Source organism: Anolis sagrei, chromosome 2, assembly GCF_037176765.1.
Source record: "Anolis sagrei isolate rAnoSag1 chromosome 2, rAnoSag1.mat, whole genome shotgun sequence".
NCBI lineage: Eukaryota > Metazoa > Chordata > Lepidosauria > Squamata > Dactyloidae > Anolis > Anolis sagrei.
In genome coordinates, this window is record NC_090022.1 from 285,434,042 (window position 1) to 285,448,503 (window position 14,462).

The 14,462-nt window shown below is 40.5% G+C and overlaps 1 protein-coding gene across 4 annotated transcripts in view; it reads right to left on the reverse strand.

Moving 5' to 3' along the window:
* Positions 1–14,462, reverse strand: part of DCC (DCC netrin 1 receptor) — a 1,101,219-nt gene that overhangs the window by 67,393 nt on the left and 1,019,364 nt on the right. The gene's annotated exons all lie outside the window — the stretch shown is intronic.

Consider the following 14,462-nt stretch of genomic DNA (forward strand, 5'->3'; position numbering starts at 1 on the left):
GTTAATTCTATAATGTAATTAATTACACCCTGAGTCAAAACCATCTTTATGGCAAATAGCAACAATATTTAAATCTAAGTGGTTCAGATGCATAAGAATTTGGTTAATCAGCCCAAAACAGAGGGTGTCTGTTTATCAATGATTTCTCCTTATCCAAGAGAGAAGTGACTAGTGGGTGCCACAGGTTCCTGGACCCAGTGCTGTTCAACATCTTTTATCAGTGACTTGGACAACTGGATAGAAAGCATGTTCAACATATTTTATCAGTGACTTGGACAATTGGATAGAAAGCATGTTTGTCAAATTTGCAGATGTCCTGGAATTGAGAGAGATAAGCAATACTCTTGAAGATAGGATCAGGATCCAAAATGATCTTAATAGATTAGAGAGCTGGGCCCAAACTAACAAAATGAATTTTAACAGGGAGAAATGTATAGAACTAAAGTTAAGTCATGAAATGTACAAATACAGGATGGGTGACATCTGTCTTGAAAAAAGTTCTTGTGAAGCAGATGTAGGCATGTTAGCACACCACAAGCTGAGTCAATAATGTGATGTGGCACCTAAAAAACCCAATGTGATTCTAGGTAGCAAGTATAATTCAAGAGATGAAATAGCCCAACCCTTTTCTGCTTTAGTCAGACCTCATGTGGAGTACTGTGTCCAGTTCTAGGCACTACAGTTCAAGAAGATTGTGAACAAGCTGGAATTATGTCCAGACAAGGGCGACCCAAATGGTTTGGAAGTAAAGCCCTATGAGGAATGACTTAGGAAGCTGGGTGAGTTTAGCTTGCCAAGAAGAAGGATGACAAGGGTCATGATAGCCATGTTTAAATATCTAAAAGAATATTACATTGAGAAAGGCGCAGGCTTGTTTTCTGCTGCTCTGGAGACTAGGGCATAGAACAATGGAGTCAAATTGCAGGAAAAAAATGATTCCACCTAAAAATTAGGAAGACCTTCCAGATTATAAGAGCTGTTTGGCAGTGGAATAGGATGCCTCAGAGCATAGTGAAGTCTCCTTTTCAAAGGTTTTAAAGCTGAGGGTAAATGACTATCTGTCAGGAGTGCTTTGATTATGTGTTCTGCATGTTAGGGGATTGGATTGGATGGCCCTTGTGGTTTCTTCCAACTCTATGATTCTCTGCATTTCACCTGGTTGTTCAAAGCAATTTGCTGAAACATGCATTCTTCTTCATCCGTGGGATGGAAAGAACTTGATAATTCAAAACGGAGTGTAAGATTGTTCAACCTGATCCTCATCTTCTCCCACCCCCTTTTTCCTTCCTTTCACCTACCCCACCTCATCCCACATATTTGCTATAAGATATTGTAAGGGGATATATGTAACAGTGGATACAAGAAGTTTCACAAATGCTTGCCTGTCTCTACTGAATTTCTAAGTATACGTGTGAATGAGATTTGACAGACGTCCAAAGCCTGAACAGGTCCAGGTCTCTTCAGACAGGTTCAGATACCTTTTTGATCTAAAGCAAAATTTTCTCAAGGCTGAAAAGAACTGAGGATAGGCTTTAGACTTTAGAAAGGAAGATAAATATTGTCTTTATTGTCAAAATTACCAGCGTAGGAGAAATGAGGGAATAAATTAATGGAGGAAGGATGACCCACAAGGCCACTTTCTAAAGACTTTTCTGCAAGGGACTGTGCAAGGATTGTGCTCTCATGACTCTCACAGGTACTTTCCAAAGTTCATGGTTCAAGTATTTGGCATTTTTGCTTCTTGGCTTGCATTGTTTCTTAGCCTGCATTACCATCTCTTTTAAAAGGAAAATGTGTTTTTAAGGAATCAAGTCACTTGGTGCAGCTTTTGTTTTTTTTTCTTGGAAAAAAAACAGATATAACTTCTTTGAGAATTCAAGTGTTTCTTTTTTATGCACTAGAAAACATCTTTGTCCCATTAAGTTTCTTTAGTTGAAGAAGAATGATAGACAAGCATGATTAAAAGCTGGAGAATAATAAAACAAACACAAGATACCAAAACAAATAAAGCAACCTGCTTCTACTGAGTTTTTGGAACACCATGTTTTGATTGAAAAATCCTTTAAACTAAACCAAACCCAAACAAAAACCTTGCCATAGTATTCAAGGCACTGAATTGTAATAAGGCATATGAGTTAAAGCTAGTCTTGTAAGACATCTTGTCCCTTCTTTTTGACATCATCTTCCAGTGTGATTCATAACATCAATTTTGCTCTGGGTCATTGTAAGTTTTTCAGGCTGTATGGCCATGTTCCTGAAACATTCTCTCCTGACATTTCGCCTGCATCTATGGTAGACATCCTCAGAGGTTTTGAGGATGCCTGTTGATCAGCTTCATTTCTTCCATTTCACCTAGAAGTCTTAGGACTTCAAATTTCCTATTCCCAATAATACTTTCTTGATTTAGAAAGAGAACACCATGGCCTCATGGAGTATCACAAATGCTAGATGTTTTTAATGCACAAGCAAAGCAAATAGTTATTAAAACCAGCCATTCTGAAATTCTCTTCCCAATACTTGGCTAGTAGATTACAGGCAGTCCCTGAGTTACCAACATCCAATTTACAAATGACTCATAGTTAAGAATGGGAGTGAGACAACAGGAAGTCAGAAAATCTATCTCAAGGGAAATTCATTCCTGAAAGATGTCTCCACTGAAGTTTGATCACCAATCCTTTTTCCCACAACAAGCCAACATTTTCAAAATCCATTTCTCACAGGGACAGGAAGTGAGGTGAAATCTTTTGATTAGGGGCACAGACAACAAAACAAACACCACAGAGGTGTTAACTCTTCCCTATGCTATCCAAAGCATGCATGCATGTGTGTGTGTGTGTGTGTATGGCTGGAATACAGTGTTCCATCTTGTCTTCTGCCTATATCATCACTTCAGAGCCCCCTTCCCCTTCTGGCACCAACGGCTGCTCTGGCCAGAGAGAAGACAGAAGGGAGCAGAAGACACCGCCATCTTGTCTTTACTAATAATATAATATAGTATATTGTATATACATATAATATTTATAATATTATAATGTAATACAATATAATACTAGTAATAATAATTCAATATTATAATTATAATTATATATTTAATTACATGTAATATTACTAATAATATTACAATATAATGGTATAGTGCAATATAGTAATATATACTGATATTGTACTTTGCTAATAATATAATATATTGTATGAAAATATATATTGTAAACTGCTCTGAGTTCCCTTCGGGGTGAGAAGGGTGGCATATAAGCGCCGTAAATAAATAAATAAATAAATAAATAAATAAATATAAATTTACCTTAAGAAGAAACCTACAAAACATTTCATATTTGTCACTTGAGGACTGCCTGTAACATGTTTGTACCTGTTTCATACATGCATAGTTGTATCATAACATAAGTTCATTAATTCCTTTATAGATGCAATGTTATTGACAGTTCATTTTTTAAAACTGTAACTGTAAAGGCATTAAACACTAAACCTCTTGCATCTTTATTTCTGAAATGTGGCAGGCATAAACCCTGCCCAATGATCTACAAAGTCTTATAATTTAATACAATTATGTGAAAGAGAAGAAAAGATAGCTGTTGTCAAATTTGGGTGATAACCAAGGGAGGTATAAACCTCTGACTTCCTAAAGTGCAACAGGGAATTGAGACCAGAAAAATTAAGCTTTCTTCCAGAGCATTGAGAACTTTGTCTACATGGGCCTAATAACCCATATTCACATGTGGAATTCTAGCTGAATTCAAGTAATTATTGTGGGATATTCAGGTTAACTTGGTTTAGCCCTATGTTAAAAGCTGGGAGATACTCTACACTTTGCCTGAAACTCCAGCGCAGCTCCACAGCTTTAGCACAATGTGGACAGAAAAATCGGTCTATGGTTCACATGGGTCACTATTGCCACTCTCATTTCCCTGTGCTGATGAGGGCTTGCCCCCTACTCCTTCTGGCTTGAATGGTACTTCTGCTAAAGTCAACACAAGGTAGTCAGGAGTTGTCATTGAGAACAGCAATGGTGACATGGATGGTAAAGACCAGTGGGGACAATGCAATCTTAGCTTGACTGGATCACCCAAATCTGATGCATTGCTGGACAGTTCAGAACAGTGCAAGAGGTTAGGTTCTTGTGGGTTTTTTCGGGCTATAGGGCCATGTTCTAGAGGCATTTCTCCTGACGTTTTGCCTGCATCTATGGCAAGCATCCTTAAAGATGCAGGCGAAATGTCAGGAGAAATGCCTCTAGAACATGGCCCTATAGCCCGAAAAAACCCACAAGAACCTAGTGATTCCAGCCATGAAAGCCTTCGACAGTGCAAGTGGTTGCCTCCCAGGACAAGTATATAGTATTTCTGTTGAAGACTAGCTCTGATTAACCAACCAGCGTAGATGAGGTCTAAGTCCAGTTAATTTCTCATATTCTGGCTTCTCAGTAAACCCTGCCCCAACTGAGCTTCTAATACAATGCTGTATTAGAAGCTCTGAAACTTCCTAGAAAAGTGGGTTGCAGAGGATATTGATATGAATTGAGAAATGATATAACTAAATCAAAGGTCTAGTGTACTGGCTTGACAATTAGCTCAAGGAGAAGTAGGCTTGTGTCCAAAAGAGTGGATTAAATCTAGTTATAAGCACATTTCTGTTATAGATTATGGGATTCTAGTTGTTTTGGATTGATTTGTGCACATTTTCTTCAGTTGTTTAAGAAGGAATCATCTGAAGCTAATCTTTCATGGAACAGTTCCTTAAAATAACTTTTTATTGATTTTTCTGCAAGATATTAGAAAGGTTCTCCTTTCCTCGTTCTTTAGTTTTACTCAAAAGGATGTAAATTATAAAATACAGTAATAAGAAATTTATCTCAGACCCATGTGGGCTTTTTTCTTCCATTTGGCTTGTTACTACTCACGATAGGAGTGGAATATTCTTCTGCAACTCTGAAGAAATATTTCAACAAAGTGCCAAAACCTTAGTCTTTGAATGATGCATGGAAACAACACACAATCATATGGGATAAACCATTGCCTCTTCCAATACCAGATGGTCATGGCCGCCCCAGTTCAAATTCACTCACCAACACATTTTGTAAAATCCTTCTGCCATATGCTGTTTCTGCTGAAATGTTTTTTTTAAAACTCCTATCATATTTAAAGTGTATGGTACTGAATAAATAATACTTGGAATCTTTTGAGTAATGCCCACATTCCAAGATAGGGATCCTTTGCTCTCTCCAAATGTTTTAGAGCAGAGTTGAGCAAAATGCAGGACATGGAAGTGACAACCGGAATGGCTCCTTGGAATATGCTTTTGGATTGTATGATTTTAAGTAATTCTTTTAAGTTGATATGTTTTAATTATATGATTTAAAGTATATGTTAAAAGGTTCCCTGGTGGCACAGCAGGTTAAACCGCTGAGCTACTGAACTTGCTGACTGAAATGTTGGTGGTTCAAATTCTGGGGAGCAGGGTGAGTTCCCATTGTTAGGCCCAGATTCTGCCAACCTAGCAGTTCAAAAACATGCAAATGTGTGTAGATGAATAGTTACTGCCTTGGTGGGAAGATGATGGTGCTCCATGCAGTCATGCTGGCCATATGACCTTGGAAGCATCTACAGACAACAGCGGCTCTTCAGCTTAGAAATGAAGATGAGCATCACCCTGCAGAGTCAGACACGACTAGACTTAAAGTCAGGGGAAACCTTTACCTTAAAGTACATGCTTTATTTTTATATGTACTCAAGGCTTCAAATTGTGCCGTTGTTGTGAGCTGCCCTGGTTCCCCTTCAGGGTGAGAAGGGTGGGATATAAATAAATAATGGACCAAATGCAACCCCAGAGCTACTTTTATGGTTTCTATAGATATTATATATATATATATATATATATATATATATATATATATATATATATATATATACACACACACACACCCAAATTCTCTCAAAATACTTTCTGTGAGGGACCTTTATCAAGTTTTTGGTGCTCTGTTAGTTCCCATTAGGAGTTCGCTTGTGCACTCTCTCTCTCTCTCTCCCTCTCCAGGGTGAATTTCCTTTAACTCTGCTCCACCTATTTCAGAGCTGGACAAGGTCACTTCCTGCTCCTAAAAAAAGGCCATTCTTGGGCTTAAAATGATCACAGTGTTTAAAAATATGGAAAAATGCCTTCCACACCACTTGATCTGGCTCTACATTACAGAATAAATGCCCCTTTAAACACACATGGGTAAAATCTGTGGAATCCTGGAATTTGTAGTTTTTTGAAGTGCCAATAGTCATTTGACAGAGAAGGCAGATACCTCATCAAACAATAATTCACCTGATGCTGTAGAATTAAGTGTCTTCTAGGGAGCTAGTATGGTTTCCAGGCCTCTTGTAGCTGCCCACCTCTTTTAGGGCCGTTTTACACTGACCATATAATGTGGTTCAATGATGACTTGAAGCTGTGGTGGCCACACTGGCAAAGTATGCTGTAGTGTGCATCTAAGGGTATACAATGTAATGTATTACAAAAATATTGGGAAAGTCCATGCTCTGTCAAAACGTGCTTCACCAGGTGCCAGTGTATCTTAGACCCAGGGTGAAATTGGCCCCACAAAATGCATAGTAGAGAGTAGACACTCAGCCCAGCTGAAGTATATAATGAATACTGAATGGGGATGCTCAAAAGTGTCCCAAAAGTATGGCTGGGCAGCAGGAGGATAATCGATCACCAGGGAGGGGTAACTACTCTCATTCTGTCACCCCCACACACACTCCATATGTTTCTAGTGCATTGATGTGCATCCCTCTGGAAATGGTTGGGGGGGGGGGCTGCAATATGGTTTGAGGTCAGGTACTGTGGTAACGTTATCACCTTTCTGGCTTCAAACTGGTTCCAAGCATAGCAATCTGGTCATCTATGCAGTGAAACCAATTCCTCCCAAGCCAGTTCCAAGATGGATTATAGTGTCAGTATAAAAGCTCCCTTTGGGTTCATGAGCACATGTTCAATGACCCCTTAAGCCAGTTTCAAATTGGTATTGAAGAAGTTGGTTTTATTGTGCAGATGATTACATAGGAAATTCTGGAACCAAATTGAGGCCTGGATGGTGATTACATAAAACACAAAGCACTGATGGGCATTAAGGGCTTTCTTTCACATGCTTCTGTGGCAGTTCATTGTCTAGCCATCACAAATAGAAGTTAGCTTTGAAATGCATTAAATGGTCAGTGTAGATGGGGACCACACTTCTAATAATCCCTTATCACTAGCCATGTTGCCTTTGTTTTCAGCCAAGGACTCCCCATCCCTACACTGACCACTTCACTGACCTGAAGGAAACATATTTGAATTCTCTTATGAAACTAATAGATATAGCAGCACATTAATAGGGACCTTCCAAGAGCACATTTTGTGCAGAAGTGCTTGCTGGTGTTTCAGAACCAATATTGCTAATCTTTGTTTGGTAGGCTATTCACTTCATCCTAATTTCACCCTCTCTCTAGTATGCCATGGAAATTTCATCAATGTTCCCAACCTGTAAGTAAAGGATTATTAACAAAGACTAGGCCACTCCAGCAAAGGGTCACCGCCTTGTTGTGGCGCTGGAGCTTGAGCACCTCAATGATGTCATGAGCGAAACCGTGAAGGGCCACCCAAGACGGGACGGTTGTGGCAGAGAGGTCAGACCAAGCGTGATCCCTGGGGAAGGCAACGGCAAACCACCCCAGTATCCTTGCCAAGAAAACTAAATGGACCAGTACAACCAGAGATATGTCGGTATGCCATTGGAAGATGGGACTCCCAGGTCGGAAGATGGCCAAAATGCTACTGGGGAGGAGCAGAGGATAAGTTCAACTAGCCCCAGATGTGATGACGCAGCTAGCTCAAAGCCGAAAGGAAGGCTAGCGGCCGACGGTACTGGAGGCGAACGACGAATCCGATGCTCTAAAGATCAGCACACCATAGGAACCTGGAATGTAAGATCTATGAGCCAGGGCAAATTGGATGTTGTTATTGGTGAGATGTCAAGACTAAAGATAGACATTCTGGGGGTCAGCGAACTGAAATGGACTGGAATGGGCCACTTCACATCAGATGACCACCAGATCTACTACTGTGGACAAGAGGAACATAGAAGAAATGGAGTAGCCTTCATAATTAATAAGAAATTCGCTAAAGCAGTGCTTGGATACAACCCAAAAAATGACAGAATGATCTCAATTCGAGTGCAAGGAAAGCCTTTCAACATTACAGTGATCCAAATATACGCCCCAACCACAGCTGCTGAAGAAGCAGAAGTAGATCAGTTCTATGAGGATCTGCAGGACCTACTGGATAATACACCAAAAAGAGACATTATTTTCATTACAGGAGACTGGAATGCCAAGGTGGGAAGTCAAATGACAACTGGGATCACAGGCAAGCATGGTCTGGGAGAACAAAATGAAGCGGGACGCAGGCTGATAGAATTTTGCCAGGAAAACTCGCTGTGTATAACAAACACTCTCTTCCAACAACCTAAAAGACGGCTTTATACATGGACTTCACCAGATGGTCAGCACCGAAATCAGATTGACTACATCCTTTGCAGCCAAAGGTGGCGGACATCCATCCAGTCGGTGAAAACAAGACCTGGGGCTGACTGTAGCTCAGATCACGAACTTCTTATTGCTCAATTTAGAATAAAACTAAAGAGATCAGGGAAAATACACAGACCAGTTAGATATGATCTCACTAACATTCCTAGCGAATATACAGTGGAAGTGAAGAACAGATTTGAAGGACTAGATTTAGTAAACAGAGTCCCAGAAGAACTATGGACAGAAGTCCGCGACATTGTCCAGGAGGCGGCAACAAAGTACGTCCCAAAGAAAAAGAAAACCAAGAAGGCAAAATGGTTGTCTGCTGAGACACTGGAAGTAGCCCAAGAAAGGAGGAAAGCAAAAGGAAACAGGGATAAGGGGAGATATGCCCAGTTAAATGTGCAATTCCAGAGGTTAGCCAGAAGAGACAAGGAACTATTTTTAAGCAAGCAATGCATGGAAGTGGAAGAAGACAACAGAATAGGAAGGACAAGAGACCTCTTCCAGAAAATTAGAAACATTGGAGGTAAATTTCAGGCAAAAATTGGTATGATAAGAAACAAAGATGGCAGGGACCTAACAGAAGCTGAAGAGATCAAGAGAAGGTGGCGAGATTATACAGAAGATCTGTATAGGAAGGATAACAATATCGAGGATAGCTTTGACGGTGTGGTGAATGAATTAGAACCAGACATCCTGAGGAGTGAGGTTGAATGGGCCTTAAGAAGCATTGCTAACAACAAGGCAGCAGGAGATGATGGGATCCCAGCTGAACTGTTTAAAATCTTAAAAGATGATGCTGTCAAGGTGATGCATGCCATATGCCAGCAAATATGGAAAACACAAGAATGGCCATCAGACTGGAAAAAATCAACTTACATCCCCATACCAAAAAAGGGAAATGCGAAAGACTGCTCCAACTTCCGTACAGTGGCCCTTATTTCTCATGCCAGCAAGGTAATGCTCAAGATCCTGCAAGGAAGACTCCAGCAATACATGGAGCGAGAGTTGCCAGATGTTCAAGCTGGGTTTAGAAAAGGCAGAGGAACGAGAGACCAGATTGCCAATATCCGCTGGATAATGGAGAAAGGCAGGGAGTTTCAGAAAAACATCTACTTCTGCTTCATTGACTATTCTAAAGCCTTTGACTGTGTGGATCATAATAAATTGTGGCAAGTTCTTAGTGGGATGGGCATCCCAAGCCACCTTGTCTCTCTCCTGAGGAATCTGTACAAGGACCAAGTAGCAACAGTCAGAACTGACCACGGAACAACAGACTGGTTCAAGATTGGGAAAGGCGTACGGCAAGGCTGCATACTCTCACCCAACCTTTTTAACTTGTATGCAGAACACATCATGCGATGTGCGGGGCTGGATGAATGCAAAGCTGGGGTGAAAATTGCTGGAAGAAACATTAACAACCTCAGATATGCAGATGACACCACTCTGATGGCCGAAAGCGAGGAGGAGCTGAGGAGCCTTCTAATCAAGGTGAAAGAAGAAAGCGCAAAAGCCGGGTTGCAGCTGAACGTCAAAAAAACCAAGATTATGGCAACAAGAATGATTGACAACTGGAAAATAGAGGGAGAAAATGTGGAGGCCGTGACAGACTTTGTATTTCTAGGCGCAAAGATTACTGCAGATGCAGACTGTGGCCAGGAAATCAGAAGACGCTTACTTCTTGGGAGGAGAGCAATGTCCAGTCTCGATAAAATAGTAAAGAGTAGAGACATCAGACTGGCAACAAAGATCCGCCTAGTCCAAGCCATGGTATTCCCTGTAGTAACCTACGGATGTGAGAGCTGGACCATAGGGAAGGCTGAGCGAAGGAAGATCGATGCTTTTGAGCTGTGGTGCTGGAGGAAAGTGCTGAGAGTGCCTTGGACTGCAAGAAGATCCAACCAGTCCATCCTCCAGGAAATAAAGCCCGGCTGCTCACTGGAAGGAAGGATACTAGAGACAAAGTTGAAGTACTTTGGCCACATCATGAGGAGACAGCAAAGCCTAGAGAAGACAATTATGCTGGGGAAAGTGGAAGGCAAAAGGAAGAGGGGCCGACCAAGGGCAAGATGGATGGATGGCATCCTTGAAGTGACTGGACTGACCTTGAAGGAGCTGGGGGTGGTGACGGCCGACAGGGAGCTCTGGCGTGGGCTGGTCCACGAGGTCACGAAGAGTCGGAGACGACTGAACGAATGAACAACAACAGGCCACTCCATACATGCCTCCAATGTTGGTATAGTAATGCTATTATGTGAAAATTTTAAAAAGGGGAAAAATAGGCAACATTCAGCAATTGCTTATTTCTTTGCATTATATACAGTCTTGCTGATAATAAGCAGTGACATCATCAAGTAAATGAGACTTGCAGAAAGAAAGGTCATTAATGAAAGTAAATCAAAACGAATGAGTCATCCCAGAATATGTTCTCCTTGTATAAGCATCACGTTGGGGTTCTGTTCTCAATTACTGTCAAGCTCCAGGTCTTCACAGGAACAGCACCTTGCTGCATACTTACTATAATGAGTCCTGACAAGCTACTGCAATATGAATATATAGAGGCAACCTATTGCTGTGCTGAGTGAGTCAATAAGGCAATCCACTTGTTTATGCTTAAATGCTGGTGGTGCTCTGGCAAAATGTTTGAGTGACTTTGGGAAACTGTTACTGGCATGGAGACTTGGCATTATTATTGTTATTATTATTATTACTGGGTGTTTGTAGGTTTTTCGGGCTGTATGGCCATGTTCTAGAAGCATTGTCTATGGCAGACATCCTCAGAGGTTATGAGGTCTGTGGACCTCACAACCTCTGAGGATGCCTGCCACAGATGCAGATGAAACGTCAGGGGAGAATGCTTCTAGAACATGGCCACACAGCCTGAAAAACCTACAAGCACCCAGTGATTCCAGTCATGAATGCCTTCAACAATACATCATTATTACTATTATTATTTTGTTATCAGTGATGGATTGATAGACTGGCTGAGAGCAGTATAGTTTCAGATACTAAAATGCAAAATCTAGGCCAAATAGATGGATTTCCTTGCAGACCTTTACTTGATGATATAAGTATGTTTTCAGGAGCTTTCTTTAACCATCTTAACAAAGGGAGCAAAATAGAAGTTGACATAACCTTTACCGTGTAAATCTGATTTTGCTCTCTTGCATTAAAAACTAGAGGAGAAATGTACAGTCATGTTGACTGGCAATTAGTTTATGACAAGGTGGGAGGGGGGGGGGGGAGAAAATGTTAGCTGAGATCTTCCATCAGAAGCTTTTATACATAATTCTACAATGACTGAGTTATGTTCCTAATGTGTTCCATATGTCAGCAACATATTGCTAAAATTCCACCAGCATGGTTGTGCTAAAATTACAGAAGATGCCCCATTGCAGAAAAGGGGTTCCCCTTTCATGACAGAATATATTGTACTTGGAACACTTTCTGTATTGATATGTGCTGTACATTGGAATACATTACACATTGGGATACATTGAGCAATGAATGCATTGTTTGTGCATTGGTCCCAGTGTTGCATCTATATGTCTCCACCCTCCCTCTGAGAATACAAACATTTCTCCATAGTGTAGTTCAGTTTTAGTTCACTGTAAATCAGCTTCTAATAATGCAAATTTCCAACATGATGGCAACTCATTTTTCATAGGCTTCTAGACTTGTAGAGTTTGAGGGGATCCTTAGAGCTACAACCCTGCCAGTGAAGGAATGAACAGCTAAAGCTGTCATGAAATCTGACCAACCAAATTTGGCTTAAAAGCACCCAACAAAGGAAAGTGCCTCATGCTCTGAGGGAGGCCATTTCAGTGCTGAATAGCTCTTAATGTTAGGAAGTTCTTCCTAAAGTTTAACTGGAACCTTCTTTATTACATTGGTTTAGGTCCCATTCTTTGGAGCAGAAGAAAACACCTGCATTTGATCTCCAACATGATAGTGCTTCATATCATCTTTCATTCTCCTCTTCTCCCACACAGCAAGTCCAGTTTCTTCAAGGAGTTTGGCTTGTAATTAAGCTATTTTTCTTGTCCTCCTCTGGATATTTTTCAGCTTGTCAATGTCCTCTTAAATAGCGGTGCCCAGAATTGGAAATGGCATCCTAAATAAACCCCGACTAAACGTAATAATACAGTAGTATAATTATTTCTCTATATTCCTGTTGATGCAGCACAGAAATGCACTGTCCTTTTTTCTGCTAATATATGCTCACTAGAAGAGGCAATGTATGATCAAGTGGGAAAGAATAGGGAAAGAAGAAGATCACATTATAGATGAATAGACTCAGTCAGGAAAGCCACAGCTCTACATTGGAGAAGCTAGCAGGACTACTGGTGATAGGATGTCTTATAGTTTTGCATTCATTGGGTCACCATAAGTCAGTGGTTCCCAACCTGTGGGTCCCCAGGAGCTTTGGCCTACAACTCCCAGAAATCTCAGTCAGTTTACCAGCTGTTAGGCTTTCTGGGGGTTGAAGGCCAAAACATCTGGGGACCCACAGGTTGAGAACTACTGCCATAAGTCAAAACTTGCTTGACAGCAATTAATAACCATGCAGCTGACTCATGTATAGCTTGTGGTCTATTAACAAACCTGAGCTAATTCCAAGTTTCATTCCTTGACTTTTTCCTACAAATATTGTACTTTTCCTTGATGCCCCCCCCCCCTTTTTCCTATTATGCTTTAAAATCTCAGCTCCTTTGAAAGCTTCTCATACATTCACAATGGTTTTTTCAGATGCCTTCAACTTTCTTTCTCATTTAAACTGTCTTCAATATCTCACTTTTAAGAAACTTCCATTTATCATGAACTTGCTTGTAGTTGACGATTTCTCACTAAGGAATCTCATTCAGTATTTCTTTAATATCATCAAAAGCAGCTTTCTGAAATCCCCAGAGTGTATTTTCAACTATTTTCAACTTTCACTTTGTTCTATATAATGAAACCCAGGATGGTGCAGTCCTTTCTATCCAAGTTTCCTACTAATTCCACATTCTTCAAGGTGTGGAATCAATTATGTAGCTCCAAAGAGACAGTGTAGTTTCTAACAGTTCTATTTCTGTGTGTGATATTCTTCCAAGTGTTTGCTCCTTGTGTCTTTCTCATCTTTAGGAACATCTCTTCTGTGTTACTCTTCCTGGAAAATGTGCCCTGCTCTAGTCATAGAGTGATATTGTCAGAAGAGACCACAAGGGCCACCCAGTCCAGCTTGACTCATGGATTGGCCTTTTCATTCCACTCTAGCCTGCCCTCCCCTCACTTACTAACTCTGGGTATAAGACACACAAGCTCTTTTTCACAAACACGGATTTATTCTCTGCTTTGGCCTCAGAAGGAAAGGGGAAAAAAAGCAGGCACATTCCATCATACCCATCCAGGCCCATAAAAAAGATGAAATGCCCTCCCTGCATAACAAGAACTGCCACTGTCTGGCCCTAACATCCTCCATGAAGTGAGAGAAAAGGAGTTGTTTTACATATGTAAGCTCCCTGTGTGAATTTGAATTCTACATGGGCAGGACATGAAATTACACATGAGGTCCACATGAGGGATTTGAAAATCTCCCAGATCTCAACTGTGTCATGTTTATCTGAATCTCACTTGCATTCTTGTTCTCTCATTGTTTCATATAAGGTTGTGCCACTTTTATTGTCCCAGGAAAGTTTGTGCTTCCTTTTCCCCCATATGTTGATGTAAAACATATGTTGTATTCATTTCAATGCACGTAGTTTGAACATATTTCCCCTATTGGCCAATGTGTGTTTGTACTTATTTTTTGCATGTTTCACCTTTTAATGTTTTTTTTTTTACTTAGTGGAATTTTTTAACATCCCTAGACTACACACATTTACTGTTGTTTTTCTTCTCTTCACACTT